The following is a 16,701-nucleotide window of genomic DNA, read 5'->3' as shown; positions in this document are numbered from 1 at the left end:
AAAAAGAGAGCTCTCACTCTCAAGAAGATCCCTTCCTACTGTGAAAATACTCAAAGGAAAAAAAAAAAAAACTGGCAACAGCAGAGAGCAAATGACGGTGGTGTGCATAGGACTTTCTAGTTGCTTAAGAGGGGCACCTAACATGAACATTGCTTTTCCTAGCATTGATGACATTTTCCTAGCATTGATGACACTTTTGTTGCCCTAAGTTCAATTTGGACTGGGCTAAGAAAGAAACCCATGATCAATGTTACAAACAGAGTGAAGTACACATTTAAAGGGATAAAATTATGACAGGCTCTTGGGGAAGCAAACAAATGGATAACAAAATAGTACTTTGGTTTGACTAGAACACATGTGGTGTGACAGGAACTGGCAAAGACGTGGATCAGTAGGGAAGATTTATATGTGGGTGATAAGTGATTAAGAGAGATCCGGATAGGAGTTTTATCTCCATCAGTAAAAGTAGATTACTTGGGCCAATTAATCAAGCTTTCCAATTCTCAGTTTCATCATCTTAGAATGGGGTAATATATATCACAAGGATATAGTAGACCAAAAGAGATCAAGAATATACAGCCTGTACTCATGCTTGGCACTGAGGGAATCTTCAGTACATAGCAACTATCATTAACTAGGTAATTAGTTAAATTCTAGGCAAAGGAAATTTTTTTAAAAAATCCAATAAATGGTTTAAAGCAGGTGGGTGTGGTGTAGGTGGCAGCAAGATGAGATCTGTATTTTAGAAATATTGCTCCATCGAGAGCTTAGAACATTGATTAAAAGGAATTGAGGCTGGAGGCAGGGAGATGAATAAGGGCATAATAATGGGACCTTTCGCTAAGTTCATGGCAGTAAAGACAGTGAGCAGAGGAAGGATTTGAGAGACATCTAGAGTAGAAACATTAAAAGTTGATGATGAACTGAGAAGGAAAAACATCAAATGATTCTTAAGGTCTCACATTTGGCTGATTAAATTAATAGCAGCATTATATACTGATGAAACAAGATATGTTATAAAGAAAATAAAAAAGATAACATTTCAATTCTTATTCAACTACTCCCACCCCAAAGAATTAAGGGCAGATGGGGAGACCACGGAGAATTTTGCAGGGCTGGAAGCTGTGAAAGAAAGTGATTGGCAGAAAGAGGCAGAAACTGCCAATGAGGGTGAAAGGAGAGCCCTCAAGAGCCAAAATAGGAAGGAGATTGTGATTTTGAATGTGTGGGTGTTAAGGTTTTTATTAACATTCCTTTTTAAAGATGGTGTAGAACATCTAGGATCTTGGAGGAGGATGGTGGCAGGTTGTGGTCCAGGAAGGCTGGCTTGACCAGGTACTGCCAAATTCTGCAAATCTCCTTGTATCCAGATATAACACAGAAACAGCCAAAGCATCCACCTGCATACAAACCTCAGGTCTCAGACAATATATGTTCCTGCAGGGCACAGTGTAAACTAAGATTACAGGACTGAACCACAGGGTTCTGGAAAATTTACTTCCTCTGAACTTTATCAGGCCCTGGAGAGGGAGAGTCCTCAGAAGTGCTGAGTTTTAATTTTTGATACCACAGATAAGAAAGGTTATTTAAATTAGAAAGATAAAAATAATGCATGTTTTCATATAATCTGATATAGGTGAAACATAGTGGAAATAATTTTGCTAATTGCATGTAAAACTGTGAGAAGTTTGTAAGACAATGTTGCAAGATCTTGAATGACATGTGAATTTGCTTCTGGGAAGAGACATTTGGAATAGAGATATAAATTTGAAGGTCTTCAATGTATAGGTAAAAAGCAAGATGTTGGGCATATATTATATCATCCAAAGTTGAAGAATGTAGATTGAGACTTGAAAAAGGTCACAGACAGAAACCTTAGCGATATCTTCTTTCTATGTGTGGGAGAAAGAAGGGCTACCAAAAAAGAATGAGACCAAAAATTACAATCTTACCACTATCTTATAAATAACTTTCTGGAGAAGAAGAAAAACCAGAAAACAAAGATTCTTTAGGTCACATTAAAGGAAAGAGCCTTAAAAAATAAAGAAGGATCCATAGTAAGATAAGAAGTAAGAAATTATTGAAAGGTGAACTAAAATAAATATATCCTGAAAAATATCAATTGGATTTAGTAATTAGACTCCAATGAGACAAGTCTTAATTTTTTTAATAGCTTAATTTAAACTGTTATAGATTATGTCAGTGGTAAAATGTCATTTAAAAATATTGTGCCTATAATTTTCTTCTCAATAACTTCAGAAGATAGGACAGTCTTCTTCATCATGTTTATGATTCAGAAATCAGAGCCTTGATGAAACATGGTAATTTTTTTCAGTGTCTCACAATTAATAAGAGACAGGCCTTGGATTTAGATGTGTTTTAGTAGATCTCAAAGGAGAAAGGTTACTGGAGGAGGTTCAGGTTGCTGTGAAATCTGCTCTGCAACTTGGGTCATATGATGCAGAAGATCTAAAGAGAATGGGGATGCTAAGTGGTGTCTCAGGCCACTTGTCATCCTCATTAAAAAAAAAAAAAAATAAGACTTCCAGAAAGAGCTCTAGGATTCTGAGGCAACATAATGCTATGACAGAGTCAATCACTCTTGAAAGCAGCAGTTTCTAATTACCCTGCATTAAGTAACAAGTGGTATTTTGCATCATGAGCTAAAATTTCACAGATTCACTGAGTCACTCAGTTGAATGGGAACAGCTATAATCTATTGTGTGTTGAAGATGCATGTCCAGAATTAGGCCCAAACAAATCCAGAAGTTAAAAATAAATTATATAAGTAGGTGGCTTAGATCCCATAGCATCTAGCTGTTGAATTGGTGCCTCTTCCTCAGCTTGCGCTTGTGGACACATAATGTCTCTCCTAGGACAATCGCCAAAGAAGGAACTAATTGGGTCTGGCTCATCAATGGATTGATATAATACATTGATAGTCGCAGTTGACCTAGTCAGGGACTGGGCCTATAATATGATGATAAAAGGATATGAACAAATTTGAGAGTGGTAAGTGTATAGACGTTCTGTCTGAATTCAGGGAGAAGCAACCCACGGTACAGGTGAAGATGGAGTCCCAGGTGGTAAATAGTAAATAGGTTGCCTGGTTGATCGAGGACTTGGAGGAAAAACAAATGAAAAGAGAAAAGAAAATGTTGAGAATGGTGATGCATTCAGACTGTGTTTCTGAGTTCGAAATATCCGATCTTTCGTTCGACCAGAGATTATCCACTAAAAAAAGAGGCACGAGACAGCCAAGTGGATAGTATACCTGGCTAGCTTAAATGTCAGCCAGCCTCCCTCTTTAGCCATTTAAGTGCTGCTGCAAAAGTCTCATGAATGAACTAACCATGGCTGCTGCTTTTGAGGTGACCCTATGCTAAGACAAACAGTTTTGAAAGGCAGGTCCTCTGAGCCCCCCTGAGTAACTTGTTTTTGCGATTGTCTGTTGTTGATGTCAGTCAGTTGATGACTCTGGTCTCACAGGAAAGTTGTTTCTAATATATCAACCCCCATAGCTTTTCAACTCTTTCTAATACTATGGCAAGGCATTTTTGTCAAGTCCATCTAGCTCATCATATCCAAACTTCAATAAGTCATTCTGGCAACATGTTAGCACAGCTCCAATATCCTGGCTAAAATTAAATCTTGTATAATGGAAGAATAAAAGTAAGCTTAATTTTTTTTTTTTTTTTTGCCATCCAACTTTACATTCTGCCACTTCTAAAAAATATCTTTTGAAAACTAACTATATTTTCTTAAATTTCATCTCAATACATGATAGCAATGCCCTAGACTTCCTCTGGAGTTTACATTACTTCTTACTTGATACAGATTCTCTCCACAGAGGTTGGTGTGGAAGAGAAGTTAAATATTAAATTTAAACTCAATTAAACATGGACACAAACAATGGTCACCAAGTTCTGGAACAAGCTGTATGAGCCCCTTGAGGCATTCATCCAACACTGTTTCTTAGAAGTCTCTATTTCAATCTATTCCTATATGTTAGTTATTGAAAAACAACAGGCAGTCACAAAAGCAAGTTGACCTTTTTGTGTTCCTTGAGCCCAGCTGGGAAGGGCCCTTGTGACTGGGCTTCATGCCAAGCAACTCGTTACAAAAAGAACTAGGGTCCCAGACTGCGCCAAAGCTTCATGAGACCTCTCTTGTCTGTGCACGGATGAGTGGCAGACTCTGGAGCCCAGGTGTTGCCTCCCGGTCTGGTGGTGAATCCTTTATAATCTGGTGAGTGCAGTGTCTGACTCTGGAGCTCAGGCTGATGCTTTCTGGACTGGTGATGAATCCTTCATAGTTGGGTGAGTGTAGTGTCTGACTCTGGAGCCCAAGCTGTTGCTTCTCGGTCTGGTGATGCTTTCTCCATAGTATAGTGAGTGTAAATATATACATTATCTTTTCCCTTCTCCCCTTTCCATATCAGTTTGCTTATTATATCATTTGCTTATTATATCTATATTGCCATATACTTTGCATAAAGGCTGCTTACCCTTAAAAGTATTGAGTATACCTTTTCTTTTCCCCTCATGCGTCTCCTGCACAGAACAGTTGGTCTAAAAACAATGCGAATTATTCTCTTTAGTAAATTGGAGAAAGGAAGAGGAAAAGTGTCATCTGGTAAAGCAACTTCTTCAAATGTGATCTTTGCAAGGTTTTGAGATAAGGGGAACCTGCTCTTGTTCACAAAGAAATAAAGTAGCTACTTAAACAGAAGCTTCAAGAAAACCTGAGCATTCAAAATTCTCAGTCTGCTGTCCAAAATTTCACATACCAGAATAAGGGTATGTGCTCATACCAATCATGACACTATTTTTGACCTAGGATATGTATCATGGTTTAGCGTTCAATCTCCTATTAGCTTTCCTACCCTTACCTTTGAATTCCTGGCCTGATTTTCACCACAGTCAGGCCTGAGGCTATAAGAGTTTTATGCCTCCTTAATGCTACCAAGAACTCCTCTGCTTTTCAGAGCATGTTATGGCTTGAGAGTTGGCTGACCTAAACCTGTTACTTCCTTTTCTTAGAGTTTCCAAAGCAAGCAAATAAAGCCAGACAACTTTACAATTTTTATAATCATCATTGGCCTCATAATGTTCAAGTGTCACATATATTACTTAACCCAAATTATAATAAGAAAAGAAATGTCATAGAGACTGATAAATGATGGAGACAAGGAAATATCATGACAGATACTACAGTTGACAAGATGTTAAGCATAACTTCAAAGCATAGGGTTTTTGTTTCATTGTACTTTTTTATATTAAAAATATCGTTTACATAAAGAAAAATGCACTCTTTTACAGTATATAATATTCGAAGGTTAAAAAAAATGTATATAGTAGTGTAATCATGACCAAAACCAATACAAAGAACAATTCCAAGAGTTTCTGAAATTCTTGTATGCCCATTCCTCCCAATCTCAGTCACTCAAAAACACTTTCCTTACAGTTTGATCTTTTCTAGAATATCATATAAATAAAATCATACCATATGTAGGCTTGGAGGATGGCTTCTTTCCCTTGCCTTCTAGCAGTTAAGATTCTCCGATGTTGTTGCAAATATCAATGATTTAGCCTTTTTAAATTTCTGAGTTGTTCTGTACGAATATACTTCAGTTTATCAATTCACCAGCTGAGCAATATTTGGATTGTGTCTACTTTTATTACAACATGTCTTCTAATGACAAGAAATGGACAAATCTTTTGGAAAATACACACCCAGTCAAAAAATAAATTCAAAATATAAATAGTTACATTTCAGTTTCTAAATTTCACAAAGAAAATTCTAGCTCCAAATATACTCACTAGGGACTATCTAAACAGTTTTCAAAAATAATATTGATCTTATATAAGTGTTCCAGGTAATAGAAAAGAGAGAAAATGTTCTGATTCATTTTGTGAAAGAGCAAAAAAAAAAAAAAGAAAAGCAAAATCAGACAAGGATATTAGAGAAAAATTAAAGGTTAATATCTTTCTTGAACACAGATGAAAACAATGTTGCAAAATATCATAAACAGAAGATTCTTGCAAAACAAATGTAACAATATACAGAAGAAATAATATATAATAGAGAAGCGGAGCTTGCTTTAGAAACATAAGGTTTCAACATTTGAAATTAAATCATTATGATTTACCTTATTATCACATATTAGTGTGTTAATATCAAATGTACTAATGTGTTTAAATGTATTATTATGTTAAAATAAAAGGAAGAACTTAGTTTATCTTAATAGGTACAGAAAATATTACTTGACAAAATTCAACTTTTGTTAATCATTTATTTCTTAATGGCAAGAAAATTAAATAAAAATATAATGTCTCTGTCTTTCCATACTAGCACAAAAGCAAGATAAAGTTGTCCATCTCAACAATTCCATTGTTGATATAGTAAGAATACCAACATTATATTAGTATTCTTACTCTGGGAACTATAGCAATTAAAATAAATAAAATGTATAAATCTCAGAAATAAATGTATTAACTTCAGAAAGAAAAAAACTAATATTAGCAGGTACATGATTATATATGCACAAAATAAAAAAATCTAAACATTTAGAATTAATGTTAATTTCATTCAACATTCAAAAATCAATTGAATATGTATATATTAGCACCAAATGACTAGAAAATAAATGTAAAAAGTATGTTTTCAATATCATTAAAAATCAAACACATGTAACTTTTTTTTTTTAATTTTTTGAGACAGAGTCTCACTTTGTCACCCAGGCTGGAGTGCAGTGGCGTGATCTCGGCTCACTGCAATCTCTGCCTCCCAGGTTCAAGCGATTCTCCTGCCTCAGGCTTGCAAGTAGCTGGGACTACAGGTGTGCACCACCACAGTTGGCTATTTTTTTTTTTGTATTCTTAATAGAGACAGGGTTTCACCATGTTAGCCAAGATGGTCTCGATATCGTGACCTTGTGATCCTCCTGCCCGGCCTCCCAAAGTGCTGGGGTTACAGGCATGAGCCACTGCTTCCGGTCCTCAATTTTTAAACAACAACAAGTAATTCAGAAGAGTTCCTATAGCTTCACATGTTTACTGGTATTCTGTAATGTTTTTAAATTAATTCAGAGGGTGTGCAGTGGTATTTCATTGTAGTTTTATTTTGTATTTCTCTTACTTCTAATTGTACTGAGTACATTTTCATGGACTATCATGCCATTGTTTTTCTATATATTCCGGCATGACATCAGTTCATATCATTTGTCCATTAAATAAATATTTTAAAAATATAGTAAACATAATAGCTGTATTAATAAATAAAATGTATATGAGGCACTACATAAAGATTCCTGGGAAAAATCTTACCTATATATTGAACCAACAATGATAGAACACAAAAACACACAAAAAATGGGAACTTAGTATTTGGAGCCACATTTATTGTGGAGCCCTTTGCCTATTCTGAAAGACGATTGAGTTTGCAGAGGGCTCTGACAGCCTCCATGTCTAGGGAAACAAAAGTTGCTTTCTGATATTGGAATGCTAAGACACAGGCACTAATATAAATATAATTCTGTTTCAGTTTAACTTCAAGAAGGTAAAAGAATATTCACAATTGTAGCTCAAAACTGGAAAATATAAAGAATATACAACATATTTGAAAAAATTTAGATAATTTGTAGTGAAAATAGCCTCCAATACAAATTTGAAAATTAACAAGCTAAAAGATTCTTCTTAATTCAACACAAATAATGCAACAAAGGAAAACCAGTGACAACTTCAGAAGACAGAGCAAGAAACAGTAGATAGTGAGACAAATCTAATATAACCATATTTTGAGAGAGCATAAAAATCTGGCACAGAAATAATATTTGATGACATAATGTAACCAGGCAGTTTAGATTCAAGATGCATTTTTAAACATTTTTCTGCTTCTCTAGTCTTAGCTTTGAGATGTGCTTCAAAAATCCTTCCCTTCCCTTCCTGGCACTGCGTTTGGTTATCTAATTATTTGCTGCCTTAAAATTTCCAGGGTTAATATTGAAATGAACCAGGACTGGATACTCAGCTGGGGAATTTCCTCCCATTTAGAGATCACTTCAAGTCGATTACGCTACAACCCAGTCATTGCTGAGATGGTGTCAGCCTGTACTTCAGATGGACACTAACTCAAGTTGGTTATTGAAGCAACACATGCAGACCCCATATCCTGGACCATTCTCGTGTGCTTCTCATACTTAGTTTCTCTTCTTAAATTCATTCGAAATTGTGTTTTAGAGGCATGAGCCAGGCCATTTCCAAACTGCTATTTGATTAACAAAGCTGCTTTCCCTTCACTAAACCTTACCTTTTAATAGGCTTCTCAGGCAGTGAGCACCGGGACTTGTATGTGGTTACAATACTAACTAAGGATTTCGTAATTTTCATCAAAGACTGCAACTCAAAGATTCAAATTATGAAATCCATGTAGGAAAAAAAAATTTTACAAGAGATGTGAATGTACAACCACACTGGAATAACTTACCCTAGTTTTCCCTCCTATCAGATCAACCATAAATCTAGAAAAATAATGACAAAGCTATTTTCAGACACTAGATTGCATCCAGATCAGGATTGTGATCCTTAGAAGAAGAAAAAGACACACACACTGTCCGTGAGCTGGGGCGTCGTGCTTAAATGTAGTATGCAGTTTTGCTGAACTGAAAATGCAGGACTTCGGTGCTACTGAAGCTAGAATTTATGGGCAGAATATGAGAGGGAACATGACTACACAGTGCTGAAGCCCCAGAGGGTGAGCAGGGGTTACCATTGGTTCTTGGCTGGGGAATTAGCTGCACGCAGGCAGGGTGAATGTTCCTGGGGCTTTTTGATGAGTTATTTCTGAGGGACTGGGAGCCAAGCAGAGGTGTCAGAGGTCATGCAGGCTTGGGAAGTGCAGGGATCCTGTCCCAGCCTGGCTAGAGAGACCTCACTGTGTACACTGCACATTCAGCAGACACCTCAGAAAAGTCATGCCTTAGCAGTAAGGACTTACACCCTTGGATAAGAAAAAGTGACTAAAGACACAACAAAAATAAGCAAGTTCCAACAAAAATTAAAATCACACTGAAAGGGTCAAAAAAGTCTACCAGTAACTTTGGTTTAGACAAAATTAAAACACTGAATAATAAGATATAAAAGAACCAGATGGAACCTACATATATTATCTGATATTGAAAATTTACTGTATAAACATAACAGCAGATTGGAGATAACAGAAATAAGAGTCAATAAACTTCAAGATATATTGGTAGGAATTGTTTGATTGGCAGGAATGCGAGAAAATAGTCAAAAATAAAGAAACAGAGCATCAGTGATACTCAGTAAGGAAAGAAAGGGAGTTGGGGGAAGAAAGAGAGAGGGACAGAGACAGAGGCAAAGGGGGAAAAATATTTAATGAAGTGAAGTCAAAATGTTCCCAAAATTTAAAATTAAAACATCAAAGCTATAATTCCAAGATTGATTAACTGTAAGCATTTTAAATACAAATAATGTCATACCTAGACACATTATAATTGAATGGTGAACATAAAATAATAAAATTTTTGAAAACGCCCGAAGAGGGCTAAAAATGACCTATTATACATAGGAAAGCTACTAAATGAATGATGGTTTACTTCTGAGAGGTTAATGAAAAAAGCACAAAGTGCTGAACAATGATAGAACAAACTCAGGATCATATATTTAATGAAAATATCCTTAGAAAATGCAAGTAAATAAAGGCGTTTTCAGACAGACCACATTGGAGAGGATTTGAAAACAGTTGACCTTCACTAAAACAAATGCTCTAGGGAGGTTTTTAAGATGAAGGAAATGGAACGTGATGGACATTTGAATGTAGGGTAAATATTAAAGGACACCAGTGACAATAAATATGCACAAATATAAAATACTATTTGTTGTCCTAATTTACTTAAAAGACATTTGCATGTTTGAGACACAAAATATACTGTTGGGTTTAAAATATACATAGAGGCCGTGCACGGCGGCTCATGCCTGTAATCCCAGCATTTTGGGAGGTCGAGGCGGGTGGATCACCTGAGGTCAGGAGTTCGAGACCAGCCTGGCCAACATGGTGAAACCCAGTCTCTACTAAAAATACAAAAAAATAGCTGGACATGGTGGTGGGTGCCTGTAGTCCCAGCTACTAGGGAGGCTGAGGCAGGAGAATCACTTAAACCCAGGAGATAGAGCTTGCAGTGAGCCGAGATGGTTCCATTGCACTCTAGCCTGGGCAACAAGAGTGAAACTCTGTTTCAAACAAACAAATTAATTAATTAATTACATATATATAGAAGTAAAATCTACAAATTTATAGCAAAATAGACAGTGATATTTAGAATTACATTGTTGAAGGGTTTTCTTTGTATTTCATGTAAGTTGTCATGACATTAATTCTAAATTATTTGTGTCAACATAGCTAATACCACTGTAGTTACACAGGAGATTAGTTCATTGTAATGGTGACTGTCTTAAACCTTGAGATGTACTTATCTCACGGGACCTGGTTAAGAAAAGATAAAAACTAAGTAAAAAACAAAACATTCTATTCTTACTCTACTTAATCTTCCTGTGGAACTTCATTCATTTCTACAATTTCAACTAGCATGCATATACTCATATCTCTCAAATAGTGAACACCAGCTTACCTATGGAATATTTATCTTTGCTAATTTCACCTCAAAATTTACATATACAGAACTTGCCATGTCATTTTCATCTCCAGTTATACTAAGAGTAGGTGTCTTATCTCAGGGAATGGCGACACTCTCCATTTGCTGCACAAGCCGCTGCCTAGGGAGCATCCTTTACCTGCCCCTCACCTAGCCCTCATCTGGGATGTCACAGCAGTAAGACTTTGACCATATAACAATTGTTGAGAAACAATATTTGTGTTAGTCTTCTGAGGCCATACAGCTGCAGTGCAGATGCATAGCTTTGTAATGGTAAAAAAAAAAAATAAATAAAAATAGAATAGGAACTCAACTTACCTGTTTAACCCTCAATTATTATTATACAAATCCTCATAACAATGTGATATAATTTCTAATGGTGCAGAGACTACAGCCAATAGAAGGAACCCAGCTGAGACATTTAGGTGTATTTACTACCCTACATTAACTCTGTTTACAATACTTAGGGAAGTTGAAATGTCTTTACTAGAGAGATAAGAAAAATTGCTCCTTAACGGGAACCCCATTATGGTTCCCTTCAATATATTATTTTTGTTTAGTTTTGTGATTATTTTTTGTCAAAGGAACTTATTTTATAATGTTTGGGATTGTTTTGATGTCCTATACAACATTTACTTCATCAAGCAAGTTGCAAATTGACCTTCCACCAGATGAAAACATCAGGTGTCAGCTTATTAGAAAGAACATTCCAGGATGCTCAGAATGAGAAAATATGCATCCTTCAGCCAAATTGATTAATTAATGAGTACCCCAGATGGGAGAGGTTATGGTCAATGTAAGAGAAATTTTACCTTGGTACGGAAATATTTTAACCATATATATTTTAACCAATTACGTAAATGAATACACTGTGAATAACAAATAACTGGAGATATATAAGCTCAACTCAACATGCTTTGATTTTATTCCCTGTGTTCTAATGCCTTTTGATATAAACTTGCCTACAATCCCCAGAGTAAGAAGATTTTATGGGCCCTATAAAAATTAATTAGCCAAAAGAAAAATCTAATTGGTTAGGGGATACAAGAGACATTAATACCCATTAGATAGTTCAAGTCCTAGTGGTCGCAGATGAATCAATTTGTCTCTTTTCTATGTTAAATAGAGCAATCAAGGTTTATAGGACTGCACTGTAAACATAAAGGGTCAGTAACACCTTTTCAGACACATTTGTCCTTGCACTAAATTATGACCCTTAATTAGTAAATTTTAACTAGACTGTAAAATGAAGATCTTGATGCTTGGATGAAGGGGCCAAACAAATTATAGTCTATTGGCAAAATCCTATGACATTAGACAGGGGATAAATCTCTTTCTTGCTGGGGGCAAATGAAGGTTTGTGTGAGGTTAAACTTCTTGCCAACAGAAAAAAATACCTTTTCCCCGCATCGTCCCTGTAATGGACTTGATCAGAAATACCGCTGTGCCTGGGTTGATGAGGGTGTTATCACTACCGGTGTGACTTATTTAGTCAAATGCCTTTTAGAGAGGCTACAGTGAAAAATTGCCAAACAGAGGAGCCCAGAGACCTTATACTTGGCTGGAATGAAAGAGAATGGAACTACTGGTTTTGCTTTTACTCACGCTATTAGCTTCTCAGAAAAATGCAGAAGGAAAGTTAAAAACAGGTGAGCTGACAGTCTAATCAGCAAAGTCATGCAAGGCTATATAGTAGTCTGATTTTCAAAGTGGTTGCAACGAATTGACAAAAACTTACCATCTCACAGTGAAATACCACGTAGCCTTCCAAACTCTGTGATTAAAGAGTGACATCAGCTTCTGACAAAACAGCATCAAAATCTACTGATATTGCATCTGCTGCTGGTTTAAACCTACACTGGACACTCCATGCTGGTTTATTCCTACATTAAGAGTGGTTGCTGAATTGGACCACCATGATTGACTGACCACTTATAAAATAAGACTAAAAAATATCCTGAAGTGACAACTGAAGACAGGCTATTTGAAAGACTGAATAGAAAAGAAAAGAAAATTAAAAAACAGATTGCTTGGCTTAAAACCCAAGTCCAGAAATAAAACCTAGTTATTTTATGAGTGGGTTATTGATAAATGTTCAGATTTGATAAAAACCCCAGATATCCTGATAATCTATATAAAAGAGAAATTTCCAAAATGGGATGAAAATGACACAGCACTCTGTTTGATATGTTAACCACTGTATCAACCAGAAGTGGTTAAGAATGTTACGGGGTGATGCTATCTTCCTGAATTGACTTTGGAAGATCCAAGTACCTTTTTCCAAAACAATCCCCCTCATTTAAATAAAGCTATATAATCTCAATATCTTTCTCATGTAGAACTTATGCCTTGTGATATTATTGATCTCACTCCTTTGTGTATCTGTATTACAGGTTCTTTGCCCTGCAGTTTAAAATGTATTCTTAAATCATATGTTTTTGGCTAATTCATTGATGTATCAATAATTCAAAAATGTTGGAGATAATGTAATTATGAATAAAATAGTCATATTTTGTCCTCCTTTAGAATTGCTACATTTTTATTTGATATTTGAAATTTAGTCAAATTGTAAGTATTACAAAAACATAGGTATCTTAAAAGTGCCTGATAATTTTAATCCAGTGAAACAAGAAATTGCAGCATTGGTTCTGGTTGTTCATTTGAAAGCCCTGCTTGAGTGCAGGTTTCTGTGCAATGGTAAGAAAAATAATTTAAGAACGTGGTACATCCATTGAAACATGACTTATTGTTAGAAAAATACCCTATAGCAATGTACCATGATGTTTAATAGTTCATACAAATCTGCTACTTGATAGAACAGAACTGGGGCTTTCAGAGACATTATTTCTATTGTGCTACCTTGGCTTGGAATTCTTAAGGATGGTGAAAATCATTTATTAAAAATTGAAGCCGCTCTTTAACAGGAATTACCATTTATACTGTGGTTCTGGATCTCTACATTATTTTGTATTATTTTCTGTTAAGTGAATAGCATTTTGCAGACATTTTTGAAAAACATTAGGGAAAACATAGTCACAATGGGGAAGAACTTAAATGAAATACATTGGGAACATTGCAGCCTGGAAATGAAAGAGGCATCAGAGATAAGGCAGGAAATTATATCTCCAGAGAAACACTTGTGAAGGCTCATGAAAATACTGAGATTTATTCTTATGATTATAGAGTATCCTCCTCTTACACACCTTACAGCCAACTAGAATAAGACACCAGTATAATAACAGTGGATTATAGGTAAAAGAGAAAGAAGACACAGATTCTTTCTGAGAAAAATGATTAGAAAACCCAAAGTCAAGAGGGAGACAACAACAAGGACACTAGGGAAATTTGTAGATTTTAGCACCTACAGCTACAAAAAAACTTTTAACCCAACCCACCTCCTACCCAGATTAACATAAAACTTCGTGCTAAATGCCTATTTATGTCAGTTCCCATTACCCAATACATCATGTCCAGCTTTTAGGAAAAACTTGCAAAACATTGTAAAAGACAAGAAAAAATATAATCTGAAGAGAAAAGCAACCCTGACAACCAGACTCAGAAAATGCACGGATATTGAAATTATAAGATGGATAATTTAGAATAACTATAATTACTATGTTAAAAGAAATAATGGGAAAAAAGTAATGAGAGAAAACAGATGGATGATGTGAGAAGAGAGAGAGAAATTCTAATAAATAAATAAATAAATAAATAAAGTCCTAGAACTTGGCCAGGCACAGTGACTCATGCCTGTAATCCTAGCACTTCAGAAGGCTGAAGCAGGTGGATCACCTGAAGTCAGGAGCTCAAGACCAGCCTGGTCAACATAGTGAAATCCCATCCCTACTAAAAATACGAAAAATAGCTGGATGTGGTGGCACATGCCCGTAGTCCCAGCTACTGGGGAGGCTGAGGCAGGAGAGCTTGAACCTGGGAGGTGGAGGTTGCATTGAGCCAAAAATATGCCACTGCACTCCAGCCTGGGTGATAGAGCAAGACTCTGTCTCAAAAAAAAAAAACAAAACAAAACAAAAAAAAGTCCTGGAACTGAAAAACAGTAGCAAAATGAGAAATATTTTGATGAGCTCATCAGTAGACATGACATGTCTGAAGAAGGAGTTAGTGAGCCAGAAGATACATAAACAGAAACATTCCCACATGAAAACAACAACAATAATAATAAACAATATCAAAGAAATGATATAAAAAGGAGTAGCCCGCCTGGAAATAGAATAGCAGATGAGAAAAAAAAAAAAAATAAGACAGAGAAAGACAGAGAGGAAAATGCAGAAAGAGAGAAAGGAGATGAAGACATATTTGAAGTAACAATGAATGAAAACTTTTCAAAATTAATGACAGACATAAAATCACAGATCCAGGAAGCTTAGAGAACAGCCAGCAAAATAAAAAAAGAAACATAGCTAGTAATAAGACATAACTTCAGAAAACCAAAGGCAAAGAGAAAATCTCAAAAGAGGCTAGGGATAGTGAATGGAAACTACCCTACTTATAGAAGAGGAAGAGGAAGAGTTACAGCAGACTGCTTGCCAGAAACCATGCAAGACAAAGGAAAGTGGAGTCAAATTTAAAGTTTTGCCAGAAATAAAATAATGAATAAAAACACCAACAGGAAATTCTATATCCAGTAAAATTATCCTTCAAAGTTTCAGAAGAATAAAGACTTTCACAATTGAAAGCCAAGGTAATTCATCATAAGCAGATGTGCCCTACAAAATTGGTTAAAGAATTTATGAAGAAATAAAATAATACAGTTTAGAAACTTGGCTCTGAAGCAAGAATCAAAGAACATCAGAGAAGGATTACAAAGAGTATCAGAGAAGAATTAAATAAATATAACATATTATTTTATGTTAACTTAGTCATAGGTGATCTAAAAAATAACTTTAAATTAATAACAGTAATGTGTTAAATGATGTTTTACATACAAATAAGTGAAATATCACAAGAGGCAGAAAAGAGAAATTGGAAATATGCAATTATAGCAGGCCCACACTGTACTCTTAAGTATGAACTGCACATAGTGACTGTTTCAAATAGTCCAGTAGGGAAAGTGGGGAGAAAGAGTAACTTTATACTTTAGAAATCTGAAAAGCACTACTTTAGCCAGTTGATGAAGGTTAACAACAGAAGTGCTAATTCACACTGAAAGTATGTTTCCTTTATATGATACCATGAAATGACACTTTATTTATATGGTTTTCCTCACCCAAACCTATAACCGCAGTCTAATCATGAGAAAAACATCAGACCATTTTCAATGGAGGGACATTCTTTAAAGCAGTTCAACTGGCAATACTCAAAACTGTCAAGGTCATCAGAAACAAGAAATGTCTAAGAGACTATCACAGCTGAGAGGAGCATAATAAATAAAAGTAATATGATATTCTGGATAACATCCTGAATAAGAAAAAGAATAGCAAGGAAAAACTAATGAAATCTGAATAAAATATGAATGTTAGTTAACATAATATATTAATATTAGTTCAATAATTATGGCAAATGTACCATACTAATGTAAGATGCAAATAGTCCAAACTGGGTTTGGGTATGTATGAACTCTCTGTCCTATTGTTGTGACTTTTTAGGGGACAGGTGCGTAATTCTTTTGATAGTTTATCTTTTTAAAGTTGAATAACCAAAGACTTTAACTCAACATAGATAATATGATAGCCCAATAAATTCACTCAACGAAAATAAAAGCATTTTGTCATGAGACCAATAGCAAGAGATTTAGGAAGTCTTGAGCAGAGAGTTATTTATATTTGTCAGATCACTTCATTGTTTACCAAATGTACTACAAAAATATGTTCCTTTCATTCATTAAGATTTTTATGGGGAATGTTCTTTTTTATTAGTTAATGAGATTAAAGAAAATTAGATAAAGCTATTTATGTTTCATTGCTAGTACATTCCCTATAACCTAAATTTTGCCAATCATGAGTGAGCCAAAGTAGATGTGTAGAATGTGGGATTTGAAGAGTTTTGAATTTGAATTTTGTGCTCTA

At 35.3% G+C, this 16,701-nt stretch overlaps 1 pseudogene; it reads right to left on the bottom strand.

Moving 5' to 3' along the window:
• Positions 1 to 12,085, bottom strand: part of LOC104677777 — a 44,496-nt pseudogene extending 32,411 nt beyond the window's left edge.
• Positions 12,086 to 16,701: the final 4,616 nt, after the last annotated feature.

The sequence above is a fragment of the Rhinopithecus roxellana genome, chromosome 18 (genome assembly GCF_007565055.1).
Source record: "Rhinopithecus roxellana isolate Shanxi Qingling chromosome 18, ASM756505v1, whole genome shotgun sequence".
NCBI classification, from domain to species: domain Eukaryota; kingdom Metazoa; phylum Chordata; class Mammalia; order Primates; family Cercopithecidae; genus Rhinopithecus; species Rhinopithecus roxellana.
This window is presented reverse-complemented; position numbering and strand designations above follow the sequence as displayed.